We start from the raw sequence: 21,533 nt of genomic DNA, 5'->3' as shown, positions 1-21,533 counted from the left end.
GCCTAACAATGCCAATTAACAAGGGAGAAAAGGTATGCGCACCTTCTTTATCTTAAAAATCATTCTGACACTGAGTATATGAAGTTTTCACATCTTAGAGCTGAATGTAAATGTTTATCTGAAATATGTTTTAACAACTATATTAGACGGATTGAGTTAGACCTAATTAATAATCCTAAATCCTTTTGGAAGTATGTTACTAACAAAAGGTCAGGTCATCATTTACCTAATTCCTTATTTTACCAGGAACATACAGCTTGTAATGGTCTAGATATAGCCAAGTTGTTTATGAATTTCTTTCAGACAGTGTACATACCTAACAACAATCACTCTCAATTGCCTACAATTTCCGAAATTAAAAACTCAAATGTAAGCATTCATACACATCCTTTTTCTGTTTTTGATATTTTTAATTGTATTAGCTCGATTCCCAATAAGCTCACTACTGGTCCAGATGGCGTCCCAAATTTCCTGCTGAAAAAGTGTGTTTGTAGTTGTACGATTGTTGTGCCATTATTTTTATTATTTAATAAATCCTTGGAAACTTCGACGTTTCCGATGGCCTGGAAGGAAAGTTATATCGTACCTGTATTTAAGAGTGGTCTGAAGGATAATGTTGAAAATTACCGTGGTATCTGCATCCAATCTGCTATTCCTATGCTGTTTGACTGCCTTCTAGCTAAGCAGCTTTCTTGGTCTTGCCGATATTTAATATCTTAGTCCCAACATGGTTTTTGCAAAAATAAGTCCAGTGCGACAAATTTGGTATGCTATCAGTCTGACCTTCTTACTCAGATGGAGGATCGTAAGCAAATCGATGCAATATACTCAGATCACATTAACTATGTGACAGCAAAGGCTTCAAAAGTACTGGGTTATATACTTCGCAGTTGTGCTGATCTTTCCCTTAATACAATAAAGGCTGTTTACTCATCATTGGTTATATCTATATTAGAATTCTCCTCTATTGTCTGGTCACCATTTTATAATGTTCATGTTGTTTGTCTCGAGAGAGTTCAAAATAAGTTTTTAAGATTTGCAGCATACAGATTGGGATATAATGTTACTGAACTAAACCACAACTATACCATCATCCGTAGTGATCTCAATTTGCACTCCTTAAAAGACCGTAGAATTATAAATGATCTAGCTTTTATTTATAAACTATTAAATAGTGAAATCAATTGTCCTGATTTATTAAAATTAATAAACTTTAATATTCCAAACCATAATCTGAGAAATAATAACTTGTTCCAAGTACCTCATCATTCAACAAACTATGGTCTTAACTCACCAATAGACAGAACTTTAAGTCGCCTGAATGATTTGGACATCGATTTATTCTCTTCTTCCAGTCGAGTATTTAAAAACCGACTAAAATCAATTTTTCCGGTCAGCACTTATGTTTAATATTTAATATTATATTTTCAGTGGATTTGTTAATTTTTGCCATGGATAATGCTTTTGTATTATGTAATGTGTTAATTTTTTTATTGTCTGTAGTTAGTTGATTAATGTCAGTTTATATTATATTATTATGTATTGTCACTGCATAAGGTGGATTGTGTGTATGTTAAATTTAGTTTTATTGTAATGTACTTACTACAGTTTTATGCTGTCACACTTTCATTTAATTTTGTTTTTAGTCTTTTACTGTTTTACTGGACTTTACTAATACTACTTTTACTTCTACTTATTGTTTATATATGTATATTTTTTTTTAAATTGGGGAAACCCGTAAATAAATAAATAAATAAGATTTCTCTAAGGCCTTTGATCGTGTGGATCATCAGGTTCTTTTGTGTAAGTTGGTCTTGTTTGGTTTGCATGCTGAATTTGTGGAGTGGATAAAAAATTACTTAACGGGTCGCAGTCAAAAGGTGAAGATTGGTAGTCATCTCTCCGATGAAATGAAAGTAAGCTCTGGAGTTCGTCAGGGTGGTCATTCTTCACCTGTCCTTTTTAACATCTTTGTTAATGATATAATTTACTGCTTTCGTAATAGTAAATGTTTAATGTTTGCTGATGATTTAAAATTCTGGAGAGTTATAGAAACGATTAGTGACCAAGATTTGCTACAGGAGGATTTAGACTGTACATGCCTGGTGTGTTCAAAATAGACTTAATTTAAATACCAATAAGTGCTCTTTCATAAGTTTTACACATAAGGTTGGGAGGGTTGAAACAAGTTATTCTATATGTAACCAACCACTCAATCGCGTTTCTTCCATTAAAGACTTAGGTGTCCTTATGGATGAAAAACTTTCTTTTGTAGAACACATTAATACTATTTCTGTGAAGGCATCTAAGCTTCTAGGTTTTGTTATGAGAAATTGTACGTATTTTTTTCTGTGGTAGCAACAAGATTGGTTTATTGCTCAATTGTTAGATCCTTGTTGGAGTAGGTACTGTTCGGTAGTTTGGTCCCCTTACTATCAAAACCATATCGATACGGTCGAGAGGATCCAACATAAATTTTTGAGATATTGTGCTTACCATGTTCACACTACCATTAGAAATCATGATTATTCCTCTATTGAACAATTATCTTTACCCCCACGTAAGAACCGTCGTGATATATCAGGTGATATATTTATATATAAGATCATACATGGATTTATTGGTTGTCCAAACCTGTTAAATCACATTAACTTTAAGGTTCCAAACCAAGCTTTACGTTATCACAATGTTTTTAACATTCCTTTCCACAGAACAACATATGGTATTCACAACCCATTGGATAGATACATGGGGATATTAAATGAATTTGATTATGATATTTTCAATTTAACTTTAACTCGGTTCAAAAGATCTCTTGCTTTGTGATATGCTTTGTGATATATATGTATGATATTGTTGAATTTTGTTCTTATTATATTTTGTATGTTTTTAGTTTGTAGTGAACTTTTTAAATGTAACTTTTTGTTATTGATTATTCTATACTATAGGTAATTTATGTTTTGAAATCTAACTGATATTGTATTGTAATTTAACTGTTAATGGGGTTATCCCGTGTTTTTAAATAAATAAATAAATGCCTTGCAGCAATTTGCCTCCTTGTACTAAACCGGCCTAAAATGAACCAAATAATATTAAAATGTGTAAATTCTTATTTCAAAAGTTCGAATTAGAATTGATATTGTTCTAATAAATAATCATTTTGTTGTGAACCAAAACAAGAGTCGTCTTACTTTAGTTAGTGCAGAGAGCACCAAAAGTATTCTAACTAGTTTCTACCCTTATTGGCGTTTCCTCAGAGAGCGCATATTTGATTCTCTCTGAACAACTAAAATTCAGATCGCCAGCCTCGGTCCACAAACGAAAGATCATGATGACATGGATGCCGTGACGACATCTGCTAAATACGAATGACAGTTTCACTTTCAACAATAACAATATTGAAAATAAGCCGTCTTACTTGCTTCTTGTTTCGGTTCACCACGAAATGATTATTTATTATTTTTATTAGTTCTACTCCTATTCTGAGTATTATAGCCAGAGTGGTAGTGTCAAATTTGACCGGAGCATTTTAGCATGGCTGCTTTCTTTTTATTTAGTTAGGTATTCCAAAGCTTATTAACAAATGATGTGTTAGCTGGCCCAAAACCGGGGATTTTAGACAAGAAAAGGTAAAATATGAAACTTGATGGAAAAACGCTACAACTTATGTCAAATATTTATCTACGTGACTTACAACTCTTAATAGCCTTACTGACTTCTCTCCTAGCTTTCGCTCAGGCAATCCGGGTTCAAATCCTGGTGTAGTATGGGATAACTAGACCCAAACCCAGACATCCAAAGTGAAAGTTATCCTCCAACACCAAATTGTTCTATATGGTCCTCATAATGTTCAGAAAAATGTCACACCATTTTGAGCGTCGGGTTTGGGGGGGAGAGGGGGGAGAAATTGGTAAATTCGTAGTTTTGTAAGTTTTTCATAAATATTTCTAAAACTATGCGGTTTAGCATAAAAAACTTCTATACAAAAATGTTCTAAATTAAATTTGAAATAAAAAAGGCCTTATGCATAATCCTTCTAAAATGAACGGTTTCAAAGTTACTGAGGTAGTATAATATAATTGGTCCAAAAAAGGCTTAACCTAAACATCCAAAGTAGAAGTTTTCCTCCAACAAAAAATTGTTCTATATGGTCCACATATTGTTCAGTAAAAAGTTACACCATTTTGAGCGTCCGGTTTGGGGGGTAGATGGGGGAGAAGTCGGTAAATTAGTAGTTTTTTTACGTTTTTCGTCAATATTTCTAAAACTATGATTTAGCGTAAACAATGTTCTATACAAAAATGTTATACATAAAATTTAAAACAAAAAAGGTCGTGTACGTAATTGTTATAAAATCAACAGTTCCAGTGTTACGGAGGGTGAAAAGTGGAGGTTTTCGATACTTTTTATATTTTTTGGGCAATTTCCTACTGATTTTCTTTAACAGGATTGTGTTTTATAAATCAAATTTGCTATTTCAGTGGCCGATGGTATGTTAGTGATAAGCCCTTGAAGAAACGTCAACCGCACCACCCAAAATCATCATCAATTGCCCAAAAAATATAAAAAGTATCGAAAACCTCAAATTTTCACCATCCGTAACTCTGGAACCGTTGATTTTATAACAAATATGTATCAGACCTTTTTTGTTTCAAATTTTATGTAGAACATTTTTGTATAGAACATTGTTTACGCTAAAGTATAGTTTTAGAAATATTGACGAAAAACTTAAAAAACTACTAATTTACCGATTTCTCCTCCATCTCCCCCCCAAACCGGACGCTGAAAATGGTGTAACTTTTTACTGAACCATATGTGGACCATATACAACAATTTGGTGTAGGAGCAAAACTTTTATTTTGTATGTCTGGGTTAGGCTTTTTGGACCAATTATACTATACTACCTCCGTAACTTTGGAACCGTTCATTTTAAAAGGATTATGCATAGAACCTTTTTTATTTCAAATTCAATGTAGAATATTTTTGTATAGAAGGTTGTTCATGCTAAACCGCACAGTTTTGGAATTATTGAAGAAAAACGTAAAAAACTACGAATTTACCGATTTCTTCCCCCTCTCCCCCCCAAACCCGACGCTCAAAATGGTGTGACTTTTTTCTGAACATTATGTGGACCATATAGAACAATTTGGTGTTGGAGGATAACTTTCACTTTGGATGTTTTGGTTATGCCATCTTTTGGATCAATTCTATCATACTAGTGTTGAAATTTTTTTTTTTGTTTTTAAAATTGACATTTTATTTTGAAAAATAATTATTTTTATAATAAGGGCGTTATTCAGCGGAATACTGGATTTATTGTGTTTTGATTGATTTGCACACTTTCGATAGCTATTTTCTATTGGATATATTGCGTTTGGAAGGAATTGGCTGTAACCAGTGGATATATTTCGTGACAAAGCTATTTAGTATTAATTTAACTCAAATTCTAAAAAACAGGATTTATTGCGTTTTGATTGATCGCTTCTCATACAGACAAACATCCATTGTTATATACCTATTATAGAGAACAGGGAAATATTTAGATTGCTATTAAAAAATGGGGGTTGGTGATAGAAAAGTGAAAAATTAGGGTTGTATGTATCTTCTGGTTCTACATCATATTACATTAAGAAAAAACAGTTTGTCCAAAAAATAAAAAAATGTCGGGAGGGGGTGGGGAGGGCAACTCCCTTTTTCACTTAGATTGGTCGTACTAACTCAGGAAGCTTCAGGGGTTCATTTACAACAACTTGGCTTATTAAGGTCAATCATAATATTTATGATCAAATGCATAGTTCTATTTCATAAGTTCTATGCATAATTCTATAAAAGATACATACAGATTTTTTTATATTGTCTCGTATAAATAATACAAACGTGGTATTATAAAAATAATTATTTTTCAAAATAAATTGTCAATTTTAAAAACAAAAAAAAATTTCAACGCCAGGATTTGAACCCGGATTGCCTGAGTGAAAGCTAGGAGAGAAGTCAGCAAGGCTATTAACAGTTGTAATTCACGTAGATAAATATTTGACATAAGTTGTAGCGTTTTCCATCAAGTTTCATATTTTACCTTTTCTTGTCTAAAATCCCCGGTTTTGGGCCAGCTGACACATCAACATCATTTTGTTAATAAGCTTTGGAATACCTAACTAAATAAAAAGAAAGCAGCCATGCTAAAATGCTCCGGTCAAATTTGACACTACCTCCTTGGCTATTAGAAACTAATCTTTGTTGGAATTTTACAGTGCTAGACAGGCGGGTAGTGAGATGCAACCTGATAGATCTCCCCCCGGCCTTCTTAGCTCCAGCAATTCGTTGGCTTGCAAATTTTTAGAAGCTACGAATGGTGTAACCAAAAGATTAGTTCTAATAAAGTTTTATTGTCAATATTGTTAATGTTGAAAGTAAAACTTTCGTTCGTATACAGGGTGAGTGGGGAGAAACCGAGGAACGCACCAAACTTTAAGACTGTGTAATATATGTAATAATAACTAAAAATAACTCATATGTTGTTATTGACTTTCATTTGTTTCCGAGATACGGGGTGTTAAAATTTTTCTTACAAACTGATGATTTATTTATTGCTCTAAAACCACTTGAGATATGCAAATGAAATTTGGTGGGTTTTAAGACGTAGTTATTGCGCATTTTTTGACATACAGTTAAGAATTTTATATTCACCATTGGCGCGCGTACAGGTAATGGTCTGAAATTTTTTAAAGAAAAAAATAGTACGCCACTGAGATATTTCAAATTAAAAAATTATTTTTGAATTCCCCGTTCAATTTCTGACAAACAATCTATCTTCTCGTTTTTTCATACGACGCTTCGTTTTCATGCAAAAAATAAAATATCTTAACACTTAACAAAGTATTCGACGAAGTTTCTATATGAATATTGTAGCAAAACAATGAGTCACCGGCCGCAAGACGTAAGCCGAGAAAAGTCTAGATCGAAGCACGCTATACGTGGAACCGACGCGCGGTTGTTGGAAGGTCACACGATAGTCGGAGAGCTGGCTTAGCCCGGAATGATCGAGAATAACGACTAGGATATATAAGGCATAATTTTTGTAAATAGAGTTTGGTCTTAAGCTAAAGTTTGTAAAGTAAACTTGTATAAATAAATAATAAAGTCGTAAATAAATACCCGAACGCTCGTTCTTGTTACAGTGGTGTTAACGGTGTGGAGTGTAAATAAATGAAAAGTGAAAAAAAAGACTTTTGAACTTTATTCGTCGGGAATAATCGGAGTGCGTTAATTGTTCGGTATTCGGAAAGACTTTTAAAAGACTTTTGAACTTTATTCGTCGGGAATAATTGAAGTGCGTTGATTATTCGGTATTCGGAAAGACTTAAGACATTTTGAAAAGTACGTGTGTGCCGACCAAAGATGTTGCTACAAGAACTGACCATAAAACAGCTCCGTGAACAATTAGAAGAGTACGAATTAGACAGCAGTGGGTGCAAGATAGTCCTACAAGCACGACTCAAGGATGTCCTCACGAAGAACGGAGATGACCCAGAGACGTTCCACTTCCAGTCAGCAGAACAAGTAATCTTGTCGAAATTAAAAACTATTTCTGAAACGATCGATGAAACTTCTAGAAAAAGCGACGATAAATTCGAAAATGTTGCTAAAAGATTCGATGAGACTTCTCAAATAATTAAAGACGTATGTAGTCAAAACAATGAGAAATTCGAAAGTGTTTCTCAAAAGATTGATGAAACTTTTAAAGAGGTCTGTAGGCAAAACAACGAAAAACTTGAAGAAGTTTGTAAACAGAACAATGAGAAATTTGAAGAAGTTTCTAGAACATTCGATAAGATACAGAAAAGTGTAGACGACAATAAGGAAATGTTAGAAGAGACCAACAACAAGAGATCAAACAACTAGAGACTATGGTAACCAATACGAAAGTTCTACCTTCAGTTAATGCAGTAGTTTTGGCCGTAGAAGAGAAGATCAAAGAATTAGAGAGCATGATAACCGATACAAAAGTGCAACCGTCAGTTAATGCAGTAGCTTTAGATCCTGTAGTGAAAGATGAACTACCGAGAGACGAAATGTCGCATAATATGAGATTCAAATTACCACCATTTGATGGAAAGTCCTCTTGGTCCATATACCTTAGACAATTCGAAGCTATTGCGACCGCCAATCATTGGACCGAACAGGAAAAGGCTGTTTCCTTGACTGCTGCTTTACGAGGTGATGCTGCAGATATATTAAGGTCAATTCCCAAGGGTCAAGAAAATTGTTACCAGACCTTGTTCACTCGTCTAGAAAAACGCTATGGAGATGCCCATCTACAAGTATACAAAGCACAACTGCGAAGTAGAAGTCAACGAGCAAGTGAGAATCTGCAAGAATTTGAAGCAGATGTGGCTCGTGTGGTGCGGTTGGCTTATCCAGAGGTGCCAGACAGCGTTTTAGAAGAAATTGCAGTAGATACCTTCGTCAATGGGCTGAAAGATAATGAACTACAGAAAGCTTTACGACTAGCAAGACCGAAAGTTTTAGATGAAGCACTTGCTATTGCATTGGAACACGAAACGGCTAGTCAACTTCACGAGGCCATAGAGTAAGAACCATTGAAGAAAGTGACGAACACAACGATGAACGTCTGGAGGAAATGATACGGAGAGTATTAAGTAATCAGATGCCAAAGAGACGCGAGCCTAGATGTTGGAATTGTGGAGACGTAGGCCACATTCGTCGTAATTGTAAGAAGATCGTACAGCCGTCGGAAAACTAGAGCGGGTCGACACCAAGGGGCAACTGCCGACCTCGAGAACTAGAGCCCCCATAGTAACTGTCAACCTTACGTCCTCCGGTGGAATCCACAACTTATACATCGAAGGTCGAATAGATGTAGATCATTTTTGGTGGATACAGGTGCAACGAGAACTATCGCACGTCCAGATGTAGTACGAGACCATAATAAATTATCACCTGCGACAGTAAAGCTTAGAACAGCGACTGGTGAGCTAATTAATACATATGGCGAGGCTAATATGTCAGTATCCATTGGCCAGACCACAGTTGAACATCAAGTATTAATTGCCGAGATCTCCGACGAATTCATATTGGGAATGGACGTACTAAGGAAAGTGGGGGCAATATTGGATGTTCAAAATGGAGTTCTCAAGATCAATGGTGAAGAGTTGCCCTTTCACGACGACAAAGAAGCTGTCATCCGCTTACTTACTACATGCGACGTAACCGTACCCGGTAATAGTGAGAAAATTCTGATGACCATGCTTGATGGACACTGCCGAGAGGGAAGTTTAAGGATGGTCGAAGATGTGGATAATGTCGAGTTCCTAACGGCGAAAACTTTGGTAGAAGTTCGAGATGTCATCCCTGTAAGAGTTATGAATTTAAGGGAAACTGCTATCAAGTTAAGTAGAGGAGCTTTGATCGGACAGTGTGTTCCCGTGGCTTCAATTTGCTCTGTGAATACCAATGAGAAATCATCGAAGGCGAAGTATCCAAAGGAGCTTGTTGAGATGATCATTGAAAGATGCCAAGATCTTGATCATGAACGAACGGAAAAAGTGACGTCTATGCTGATAGAGTATCAAGATGTTTTTGCTATTGATAAGAAGGATAAGGACAAAACAAGCATAGTAACGCATAAAATAAATACCGGAGACGCTCAGCCAATCAGACAACGGCCTAGACGACTTCCATTTGCGAAAAGAGATGAAGCCGAAGAGATTATCAAGGATATGGACAAACAAGGGGTAATTGAACCATCGAACAGTCCATGGACATCACCAGTAGTTCTGGTAAAGAAGAAAGATGGTTCAACGCGTTTTTGTATCGACTACCGCCAGCTCAATGCGGTAACAAAAAAAGATAGTTATCCTTTGCCCAGAATAGACGATACATTGGATACTCTCTCCGGTTCTCGTTGGTTTTCCACACTCGATTTAAAAAGTGGATATTGGCAAGTAGACATGGAGCCAGCCGATCGGGAGAAAACCGCATTTTCGATAGGATCAGGGCTTTGGCAGTTTACGGCTATGCCGTTTGGTTTATGTAATGCCCCTGCCACATTTGAAAGATTAATGGAGGCAGTTTTAAGAGGTCTAACATGGAAAACATGCCTGGTTTACTTAGATGATGTAATCGTGGTTGGAAGGTCCTTTGATGAACATGCCAAGAATCTAATAGAAGTCTTTCAACGATTGAGGGCAGCGAACTTGAAGTTAAGTCCGAAGAAATGTCACATGTTTCGACGAGAAAGTACCTAGGACATATTGTATCGAGTAATGGTGTAACAGCTGATCCTGAAAAGATTGAAGCAATTAAAGATTGGCCAGTACCAAAAGATAAACATGAAATTAGAAGTTTCCTTGGCTTATGTACATATTACCGACGATTCGTCAAAGGATTTGCCAATATCTCCAAGCCCCTAACAAAGTTGACGGAGGAGGGCAAAGAATATACATGGAGTGAAGAGTGCCAAACAGCTTTCGAACAACTACAAATGGCTCTGATCAGTGCATCGATATTAAGCTACCCGGGACAGGCAGGAAAATTTGTTTTGGATACCGATGCTAGCAACAGTGCCATAGGAGCTGTTCTCTCCCAAATCCAGGATGGACAGGAAAAAGTCATCGCTTATTTCAGCAAAGTCCTGTCGAAACCAGAAAGAAACTATTGCGTTACCAGAAGAGAACTGCTGGGTGTAGTGAAGGCTTGCGAACATTTCCATAAATACTTGTATGGCAGAAAGTTCCTTCTTCGCACCGATCACGCTGCTCTAAAATGGCTCATACAATTCCGTAATCCAGAGGGCCAGATGGCAAGATGGTTACAACGATTACAAGAATATGATTACGATATAGAACACAGGGCCGGAAGAGTTCATTCAAATGCTGATGCCCTTTCGAGACGACCATGCAGTGCAAATTGTAATCACTGTGCCAAATTAGAGAAACGATTTTGCCCCGTGAGACGAACCACCGTAATTAATGAGCAATGGCAGCCCCAACAGTTACAAGACGCCCAAAAGGATGATCCATGTATAAAAAGAGTATTGGATTGGATGCGGCAAGGTGAGAGACCTAGTTGGCAGAACATTAGTGCATGTAGTCCAGAAGTCAAGGCCTACTGGAGCCAATGGAATTGCCTGGTACTAAAAGATGATCTTCTGTACAGAACCTTTGAGAACGATGATGGTACAGAATCGAAGCTTCAGTTGATTGTACCTAAAAGTAAAGTGTCAGAAGTATTGCGTCAGTTGCATGACGGTACATCAGGTGGACACTTTGGTATTACGAAGACTCTGCAAAAGGTTCGAGAACGGTTCTATTGGGTGAACTGTAAAGATGATGTAAGAAGATGGTGCCGGAAATGTGAACTGTGTGCATCCGGTAATGGTCCAGTTGGTAAAAAGAGAGCACCCATGAGACAGTACAAAGTTGGCAGTCCTATGGAAAGAGTAGCAATCGACATTGCAGGTCCATTTCCAGAAACCGATGCTGGAAATAAATACATCCTGGTAGCCATGGATTATTTTACGAAATGGACCGAGGCCTATGCATTACCGAATCAAGAAGCTGCTACCGTTGCAGAGGTACTTGTTAGAGAATTCTTCAGCCGATTTGGTGTTCCCTTGGAGATCCACTCCGACCAAGGGCGAAACTTTGAGTCAGCTCTTTTCCAAAACGTTTGTAAATTGATTGGTGCCAATAAGACCAGAAAACACCCCTGCATCCTCAATCAGATGGAATGGTCGAAAGGATGAACCGAACGATGGGTAAACACTTGTCCAAAGTTGTGTCTGAACATCAGCGAGATTGGGACCAACACATTCATTTATTCCTGATGGCATACCGCTCGGCCGTAAATGAAACTACAGGTCAAATACCAACCTGCCTGATGTTGGGTCGTGAAGTTCGTTTGCCCTGCGACCTAGAGCTTGGCTGCAGACCTTCCGAGGAACATGTTGCAGGCGAAGAATACGTCGACCGCCTGAAGTTACGAATGAACAACATTCATGAATTTGCCCGACAACACATCCAGATAGCCAGTGACAGAATGAAAGATCAATATGATTCTCGATGCAAGAATGAAAGCTTCGAAGTAGGTGATCTTGTCTGGCTTTATAATCCACAACGTCGTCGCGGCTTGTGTCCTAAACTACAAAGACAATGGGAAGGTCCGTATGAAGTTAAGAAGAAAATAAATGACGTAATATACAGAATTAAGAAGTTGCCAAACGGTAAACCAAAAGTTATTCACATAAATCGTCTTGCACCATATGCTGGCTCAAATGAAACAGAAGAAGCCCGAGTCCTCCAACAGGAGATGAAAGACGTCGCACAGCCAAGTTTTAATCAATTTATGTCAAATTACGCAGCGAGAAAGAGTGCTAGATTCGGCGTGACCACAGAAGTTCAGCAAGATCTGTTTGGTGTTCCAGAAAACGTCTCTCTAGCCCACTGTGTTGCCCAAGACCTCGAGATGACTAAAGGAATCTCGTCCGTATTCAATAGAAAGTTCGGCCGCCTGGACGAGTTAAGAAATCAACAACCTAAAATTGGAAGAGTACTGAGATTGGAAGATGGTCCTCGATCTTTGCTGTATATGGTGACCAGGAAGTCTTATACGGACACGCCAAGCTACGAGAACATATGGCGTGCTCTAACTAATTTGAAGAAAATCATGTGTAATTATGACATCAAAGATTTGGCTTTACCAAAAATAGGCCATGCAGTAGAAAATCTGGATTGGAAGATTGTGAGAAGCATGCTTGAAGTGGTCTTCAGAGAAACTGGCGTACGAATTACTGTGTGTTGCATGAACCCGAAGATGTCGGATCCTTCAAAGACAGTAGACTGTTATTTCTTCTTGAAGGGTGTATGCAAAGCTGGAGAGTCGTGTAGATTCCGCCATCCTGGGCCTTCATCTAGAGTTGCTGATCGGGACGCTCAGATCTTAAGAGGGGAGCAATGTAGCAAAACAATGAGTCACCGGCCGCAAGACGTACGCCGAGAAAAGTCTAGATCGAAGCACGCTATACGTGGAACCGACGCGCGGTTGTTGGAAGGTCACACGATAGTCGGAGAGCTGGCTTAGCCCGGAATGATCGAGAATAACGACTAGGATATATAAGGCATAATTTTTGTAAATAGAGTTTAGTCTTAAGCTAAAGTTTGTAAAGTAAACTTGTATAAATAAATAATGAAGTCGTAAATAAATACCCGAACGCTCGTTCTTGTTACAATATGTAAGAAAGTTATTTCGAATACTTTGTAAACGTTAAGATATTTTATTTTTTGCATAAAAACGAAGCGTCGTACGAAAAAACGGAAAGATAGATTGTTTGTCAGAAATTGAACCGGGAATTCAAAAATAATATTTAATTTGAAATAAACTGCTCGTCAAAAGTTAGGGATATATAAAATTCTGCTGAATTTTTATAGTAGATTTTTTCGTGAACAGATTAACGGATTCCGTTAATTTTTTTTATTATTTTAGACTTTTCTTTAGTATTTATACAGTTATTCAAAGGTTTACTCAAACTTTTTTTTTGTACTTATACCGGGTGGAAGAAAAGAAATGTTTTTCTTATGTTAAGTTTGAGACGCCCTGTAGGGAGGACGAGGTACAAATGGGAGTATATATAGAAATGGTATTGTAGTCTTATGTTTTGTGAACATTTTGTATTTTTAATGTCCCTGAGAAATAAAATGTCTATTTTAGAAATAAAAAATAGACGGTTTTGTAATTTAACATGTGTTTTAACCGAAACAAGAGTTTGAGACACCTTGTAGGGAGAAAAGGGCACAAAGGTGAGTATACCTCGATATTTTGTTGTAGTCTCATATTTTGTGAATATTTTATTTTTTTAATTTCTCTGATATCTTTAATAAGAAAGAGACTAGGCGATATTACTCTTTAATATGTGTTTTAACTGACGACATGCGTCACATCACACATGTGAAACATAGAAAAACATATTAAAGAGTAATACCGTCTAGTTTCTTTGTTATTAAAGATATTAGAGAAATTAAAAAAATAAAATATTCAAAAAATATGAGACTACAACATAATATCGGGGTATACTCACCTTTGTGCCTTTTTCTCCCTACAAGGTGTCTCAAACTTTTGTTTCGGTTAAAACATGTTAAATTACAAAACCGTCTATTTTTTTGTTTCTAAAGATATCAGGGACATTCAAACAACAGCATGCTCACAAAACATAAGACTACAATATTATTCTCATATATACTCACATTTGTACCTCGCTCTCCCTACAGGGTGTCGCAAACTTAACACAAGAAAATCATATTTTTTCTTCCATCCGGTATAAGTACAAAAAATAAGTTTGAGTAAACCTTTGCACAACTGTGTATATACTAAAGAAAAGGCTAAAATAAAAAAAAATAGCGGAATCCGTCTGTTCGCGAAAAAATCAACTATGAAAATCAGCAGAATTTTCTATATTCCTAACTTTTGACGAGCAGTTTATCTCAGTGGCGTACTATTTTTGAAGTTATACTTCTTTACGATCGAGAGGGAATATTATAAATGCCGGGCGCATGCGCACACAGACAGTATGTAGTTCGTTGCTAATCTTTCAAGATATGTATGTATCAGCGCTCTCAGCGCAAATAAGTCATTAAAAGGATATATTAGTGTTTTTAGTAAATGTATTATTTATTATAATTTTTGTGCCTTTGGATTTGTCTTCCTCGGGAATAAGATATTTTATAATAATAGTATGTCAGTTTATAATAATAGTATTTTATAATAATTTGTCAGTATGTATGAGAAATCTTGTAACCTGTCAAAGCGAAGGGGATATAGCTCAGTGGTAGAGCGTGTGAACCGGAGATCGAGAGGTCCCGGGTTCAAATCCCGGACGATTCATATTCTTTTTTTTTGGTATCGTTTTAATAAAAAAATTTTAAAAGTGGTAGGTAAGAAAGTTAGTTTAATATTTAAATAAAATACAAATAACCTGTGAAGTATATTTATTTCTTTGAAATTATATAATAGAAGTATAACTTCTTACGTGCGTACAAAGTACACACACAGTCTTTTCTTTTTCCTTAAAAAAAAATATATTCCCCAAAAAAAATTTATTGCCCCGTATCTCGGAAACAAATGAAAATCGAATAACAACATAATATGAGTTATTTTTAGTCATTATTACGTACCTATATTACACAGTCTTAAAGTTAGATGCGGCGACCGATGCTGGCGGCCTGAATTTTAGTTGTTCAGAGAGAATCAAATATGTATGCGATCTCTGAGAAAACTCCAATAAGGGTAGAAACTAGTTAAGAGTGCTTTTGGCGCTCTCTGAACTAACTAAAGAAAGACGACTCTTGTTTCGTTTCACATCGAAATTATTATTTATTATTTTTATTAGTTCTACTCCTATTGGGAACTAATCTTCGTTTAAATTTTACCGTGCTGGACAGGCGGGTAGTGAGGTGCAACCTGATAGATCTCCCTCGGCCTTCTAAGCTCCGGCAATTCGTTGGCTTGCAAATTTTTAGAAGCCACGAATGGTGTAACCAGATTATTTATTTATTTAAAACACTGGATAACCCCATTAACAGTTTAATTACAATACAATATCAGTTAGGTTTCAAAACATAAATTACCTATAGTGTAGAGTGTAGGAACAATAACAAAAGTTACATTTAAAAAGTTCACTACATACTAAAAACATACAAAATATAATAAGAACAAAATTCAACAATACCATACATATATATCACAAAGCATATCACAAAGCAAGAGATCTTTTGAACCGAGATAAAGTTAAATTAAAAATATCATAATAAAATTCATTTAATAGCCCCATGTATCTATCCAATGGGTTATGAATGCCATATTAGTTCTAATAAAGTTTTATTTTCAATATTGTTAATATTAAAAGTAAAACTTTCGTTCGTTTGATATTGTTCTTTTTTTTTTCTTAAACCTTTAACTACACGCGCTGGCGTATTTTGTACGCCAGATATAAGAATTCTACTGCAAATATATTTAAAAATTTTATTTTTGACCCTGTTTATCTCTCTAACCTCTCACTGGAATGTGCTTTACAATTTGGTTTTAGTTTCGTTATAATCGGCGTTCTGGGAAAATCGTAATTTACAGTTAATTTTTTGTTGTTTCCTGTGGTGGACAATATACGCCACGATTATATTAATATATGTAAGTAGTAATATAAGTACATATTTCAATTGTTTTTTAGTCATTATAGCACAAAATATATTTTTCTTTATAAACAATACTTTTTCTCCTGTAAAAAATCACATTTCAAAAAATTTTTTATTAGACATTTTATTTATCATGGAATCCGGTTATTCTCTGATTCCAGTTATAAATCCCAATTGGCTTACTGAGAAGGAACTCCAAGTATTCACTGATGCCGAATAAGGTTTATAACAAACAACTAAGTGTATTTAAAAAAATGTAAACAAATTCGCTGTTTTAAGTGTATTTTCTTGTGGCGTATAAAGTAAGCCACGCGTGTAGTTATGTTATAATTTGATGCGCGGGTAGTTACAGGTTAATGTGACGAGATAACACATCCTACTTATCGAGACTACACACTCCTATTTATTGAAAAGCTTTGTTTAAAAATTATACATTGTGGTGGAGTGAGTTTATAAATACCATAAATAAAAAAATAATCGATAAAATAATCATTATTGGTGACATAAAAATAGTAATAACGGGACTCATATTGTAATTTCTAGAATGAAATTAAAATAACGATTATCTAGCTTTGCCATAGCGTCATGATGTAATTACTGGATCAAATATTAATCTCGGTGATAGGAAAAACTATTGTAAAGATACCAGTAGAACTATTACGGTACTAATTTTTTTCATTTGAACTGATGTCTTAATATTAGATAAGATAAAAATGTAATAACCGATTAATTTGAGGTGATTTTTCCACTGTATTAAGTAAACTCCTTTCTATTTAGATCTGTTCTTTAAGGCAAAATAGTGGCTTCTGTTAATCTGTAAAGGTATGACTATAATAGTATTTATTTTATCTTTTATATTTTTTAAATTTAGTTTTTTTCTGAACGGTAGTCAGACACATAATTACTTATGTTGCGCTGGTTTGACTGACCAGAACAAGGTAGCAAAACGCCAATTATTGTGAAAATTTTACTTTAATATAACTGAAGACCATGGACCCATGGAGAAGAGTTGCCAGAGACAGGGGCAAATGGAGGATTGTTCTGAAGAAGGCTTTGGCTCATAAAGAGCTGTAACGACATTGATGATGATGATAACTGAAGACCCATTACATAATTAAATAATTATTAATATTAAATTTTACAAAGCTAAGTTATAACATAACATTTTAATTCTTTGTAAAACTTAAGGGTTATGGTTTAAGAATTTTGAAATTTTCGATTTTTTACTATTTTAAATTAAAGTACATAACTTCAAGACTACTCTCTGAAAATTTCAGATTGATTGAAGCAAAATTATCGGTAATACAATACAGCATGTTGAATATCTCTACCTTCTACTCACTTTGCAGCAGCTTCACGCCAGCGCGCTTGAGCCTAGTGAGAAACGTTTAACACCTGTTCCCCTTCTCTTTTGTAAATTACTCCGCGATTCAAAAACATTCCAGAGTGCATCACTTTTACGATTTAACAGACAACAAAGAGATTGAAGATAAAAGTGGTCGAAACTTTAAACGCGTTTTTCTCAAAACTGGACGCACCTAAGAGAGGCTTGTATTCTATGATCAATGGAATAGCTGTTGCTGATGACACATTGCTTAGTTACCTCGTAACAAGCATATCTTTAAAACACCTTTTCTGTGGCTGCAGGTTTTCATAAAACTTCAGCTATAATTTTTTTAGAGGAAATAAAAAATGTAGTATATCAAAGTGTGTAAATAATTTATTTCTTTAGCTGAGCGCTTTCGACATAAATGTCATCATCGGAGCTAATGCTAAAATAAAAAAAGAGGTCTTGTAAGAAAAAGAAGTACAAAACTCTTTTTTTTACTTACGTCAATTGTTAAAAACGTACCGCTACAAAATTGAGGTGTTAAAATTTGCATCTTGTGAAAATAACTTTTGGTTGGATATCCTCCGTACAACCCCAAACAGCAAAAACAGAAAAACGGCCACATTACACGTTACACAAACACAAAAAGAATTTTTTCATGGTATAGGTATCACCCATCCATTGTTGGCCTAGTAGAAACAGCTGACTGACAAAGTCGGATATTTAAATCTGCTTTTATCTGTTCTGCGTTGACGTATGACATCTGACATTAAATTCTGAATAATTTTAACATTTTTGAAAGAAAAATTAAAAATTTTTAAAAAATTTTTAAGGAAATGTACCTTAGATGTTTGTACTAATCAACTAATAAATTAATTGATGACATGATTGATTTTAAGACTAATTGGCCCAACATACATACACACCTTGTCAGATAAAAAATAAAAACAGGAAGTAATGAGGAAGATCAGTTTTTAATGGTGAATTCTCAAATTCAATATTCTAGGAGATATTAGATCATTGAAATTATAGATTGAGATAATATTAGATTGTTGTTGTTATTCATCTTTTGTAAATTATGTAAGTCATTGAAATGACCTTGACAGAGTGTATGGATATTTTACTAAGTTGAATCGTTAATGTTTATAGTAGAAATATTAAATTATTTAAATGCTAAGATGTTAAAATGAGTATATTCAGTTTCTACTGTTGTAAGACATTGATAACAAATCAATAGAATAGTGTTCAGTGGAATTCAATTCTTAACAAAATAGTTTCAAACACTCTTGTTGTTAAGTGTTTTATTTCTAAAGTTCTCATTACTTGATGATATAAGTATGTTATGTAAATATCTGTAATACAACAATGTATATATAAATCCGGCCAATAGACACAAGTTTTCCTTATTTGTATTTTAAGTTATAAAATTAAATGTTAAGTATAAATACACTAGTTTTTATGTATATTAAAGATTGTATGAGGTCACTACTCCACTGTCTCCCATAGATACTTGAATAAAGGTTTATAATTACAATTCAAATTGATCTGAGTATTGACACAAAAATCAGGATTAGACTTCATCTCTCTAGAAATCTCCAGGTCCTCCAACAAATTCATTAATCTATAATTTTTAGATGGAATGTTATGCAAAATTTGGCTGTCTTTAGTGGGAGAGAAGGAATGATTGGTAGAATTAACATGATAGCCAAAGTTTGATTTTTCTGGAGTTCTGACATGCTCCTTGATTCTTTGAGAAAGGGTTCTCATTGTCCTTCCAACATAGGTGGTACTGCAGTCACCACAAGATAGCTTGTATATGCCACTTTTATGCCACAAGCTATCTTGTGGTGACTGCAGTACCACCTATGTTGGAAGGACAATGAGAACCCTTTCTCAAAGAATCAAGGAGCATGTCAGAACTCCAGAAAAATCAAACTTTGGCTATCATGTTAATTCTACCAATCATTCCTTCTCTCCCACTAAAGACAGCCAAATTTTGCATAACATTCCATCTAAAAATTATAGATTAATGAATTTGTTGGAGGACCTGGAGATTTCTAGAGAGATGAAGTCTAATCCTGATTTTTGTGTCAATACTCAGATCAATTTGAATTGTAATTATAAACCTTTATTCAAGTATCTATGGGAGACAGTGGAGTAGTGACCTCATACAATCTTTAATATATATAAAAACTAGTGTATTTATACTTAACATTTAATTTTATAACTTAAAATACAAATAAGGAAAACTTGTGTCTATTGGCCGGATTTATATATACATTGTTGTATTACAGATATTTACATAACATACTTATATCATCAAGTAATGAGAACTTTAGAAATAAAACACTTAACAACAAGAGTGTTTGAAACTATTTTGTTAAGAATTGAATTCCACTGAACACTATTCTATTGATTTGTTATCAATGTCTTACAACAGTAGAAACTGAATATACTCATTTTAACATCTTAGCATTTAAATAATTTAATATTTCTACTATAAACATTAACGATTCAACTTAGTAAAATATCCATACACTCTGTCAAGGTCATTTCAATGACTTACATAATTTACAAAAGATGAATAACAACAACAATCTAATATTATCTCAATCTATAATTTCAATGATCTAATATCTCCTAGAATATTGAATTTGAGAATTCACCATTAAAAACTAATCTTCCTCATTACTTCCTGTTTTTATTTTTTATCTGACAAGGTGTGTATGTATGTTGGGCCAATTAGTCTTAAAATCAATCATGTCATCAATTAATTTATTAGTTGATTAGTACAAACATCTAAGGTACATTTCCTTAAAAATTTTTTAAAAATTTTTAATTTTTCTTTCAAAAATGTTAAAATTATTCAGAATTTAATGTCAGATGTCATACGTCAACGCAGAACAGATAAAAGCAGATTTAAATATCCGACTTTGTCAGTCAGCTGTTTCTACTAGGCCAACAATGGATGGGTGATACCTATACCATGAAAAAATTCTTTTTGTGTTTGTGTAACGTGTAATGTGGCCGTTTTTCTGTTTTTGTTGTTTGGGGTTGTACGGAGGATATCCAACCAAAAGTTATTTTCACAAGATGCAAATGTTAACACCTCAATTTTGTAGCGGTACTTTTTTAACAATTGACGTAAGTAAAAAAAAGAGTTTTGTACTTCTTTTTCTTACAAGACCTCTTTTTTTATTTTAGCATTAGCTCCGATGATGACATTTATGTCGAAAGCGCTCAGCTAAAGAAATAAATTATTTACACACTTTGATATACTACATTTTTTATTTCCTCTATTCATTCAAGTGTGTACAAACTTATCAGTCTTTCAACTATTTTTTATAATTTTTTTATATCATTGTTGATAAATGAATAAATTTTTAAGAGTAAAAAGTAGCGATCAACAGGTAGCAACAAAATATAACTTCGGGAGATAGTATCATAAACTTTGGCAACAGTGGTAATCTTTGACATTATCTAAGATTAATATTTTGATAATATCATAGTCGCGCTACATGGAAGTAATAGAAAACGATTTTATTATTAATAAATAGATATTTATAAAAATAAACCAAAATGGGTGAAAATTTTATGTTAAGATAGGTATTTGCATGAAATATCTAATAATAAAACAATAATAAATTATCATTTTTTGTTGTGAAGCGAAACAAATTTCGATTTTCGCATAATTTTGGCACGGTTTTTAATGGACTTTTGCTTGAAAGGTTTCACTTTATTTTTCGTTTGATTTACTTTTTCCATTTTGTTAAACTATTGATAATATTTTTAGAATAAAAAATCCTCCTAAGACTTTATATACTCGCATTAGAATTCGAAATATTTTTACGTAAAATATACTTACCTACCTACATATAACTAAAACTCACAATTAACAACAATCTATTCTTTCACAGAGGCCAACAACTTATACAACAACAAATATATAATAAATTAACTATCAATAAACACTACTTTCCTATGAAACAACAATAACGAAT

At 34.3% G+C, this 21,533-nt stretch overlaps 1 protein-coding gene across 1 annotated transcript in view; it reads left to right on the top strand.

Moving 5' to 3' along the window:
- LOC126886298 (uncharacterized) overlaps window positions 1-21,533 on the top strand; it is a 131,387-nt gene that overhangs the window by 10,641 nt on the left and 99,213 nt on the right. The window lies entirely within an intron of this gene.

The sequence above is a fragment of the Diabrotica virgifera genome, chromosome 6 (assembly GCF_917563875.1).
Source record: "Diabrotica virgifera virgifera chromosome 6, PGI_DIABVI_V3a".
In the NCBI taxonomy this organism is placed as follows: Eukaryota; Metazoa; Arthropoda; class Insecta; order Coleoptera; family Chrysomelidae; genus Diabrotica; species Diabrotica virgifera.
This window is presented reverse-complemented; position numbering and strand designations above follow the sequence as displayed.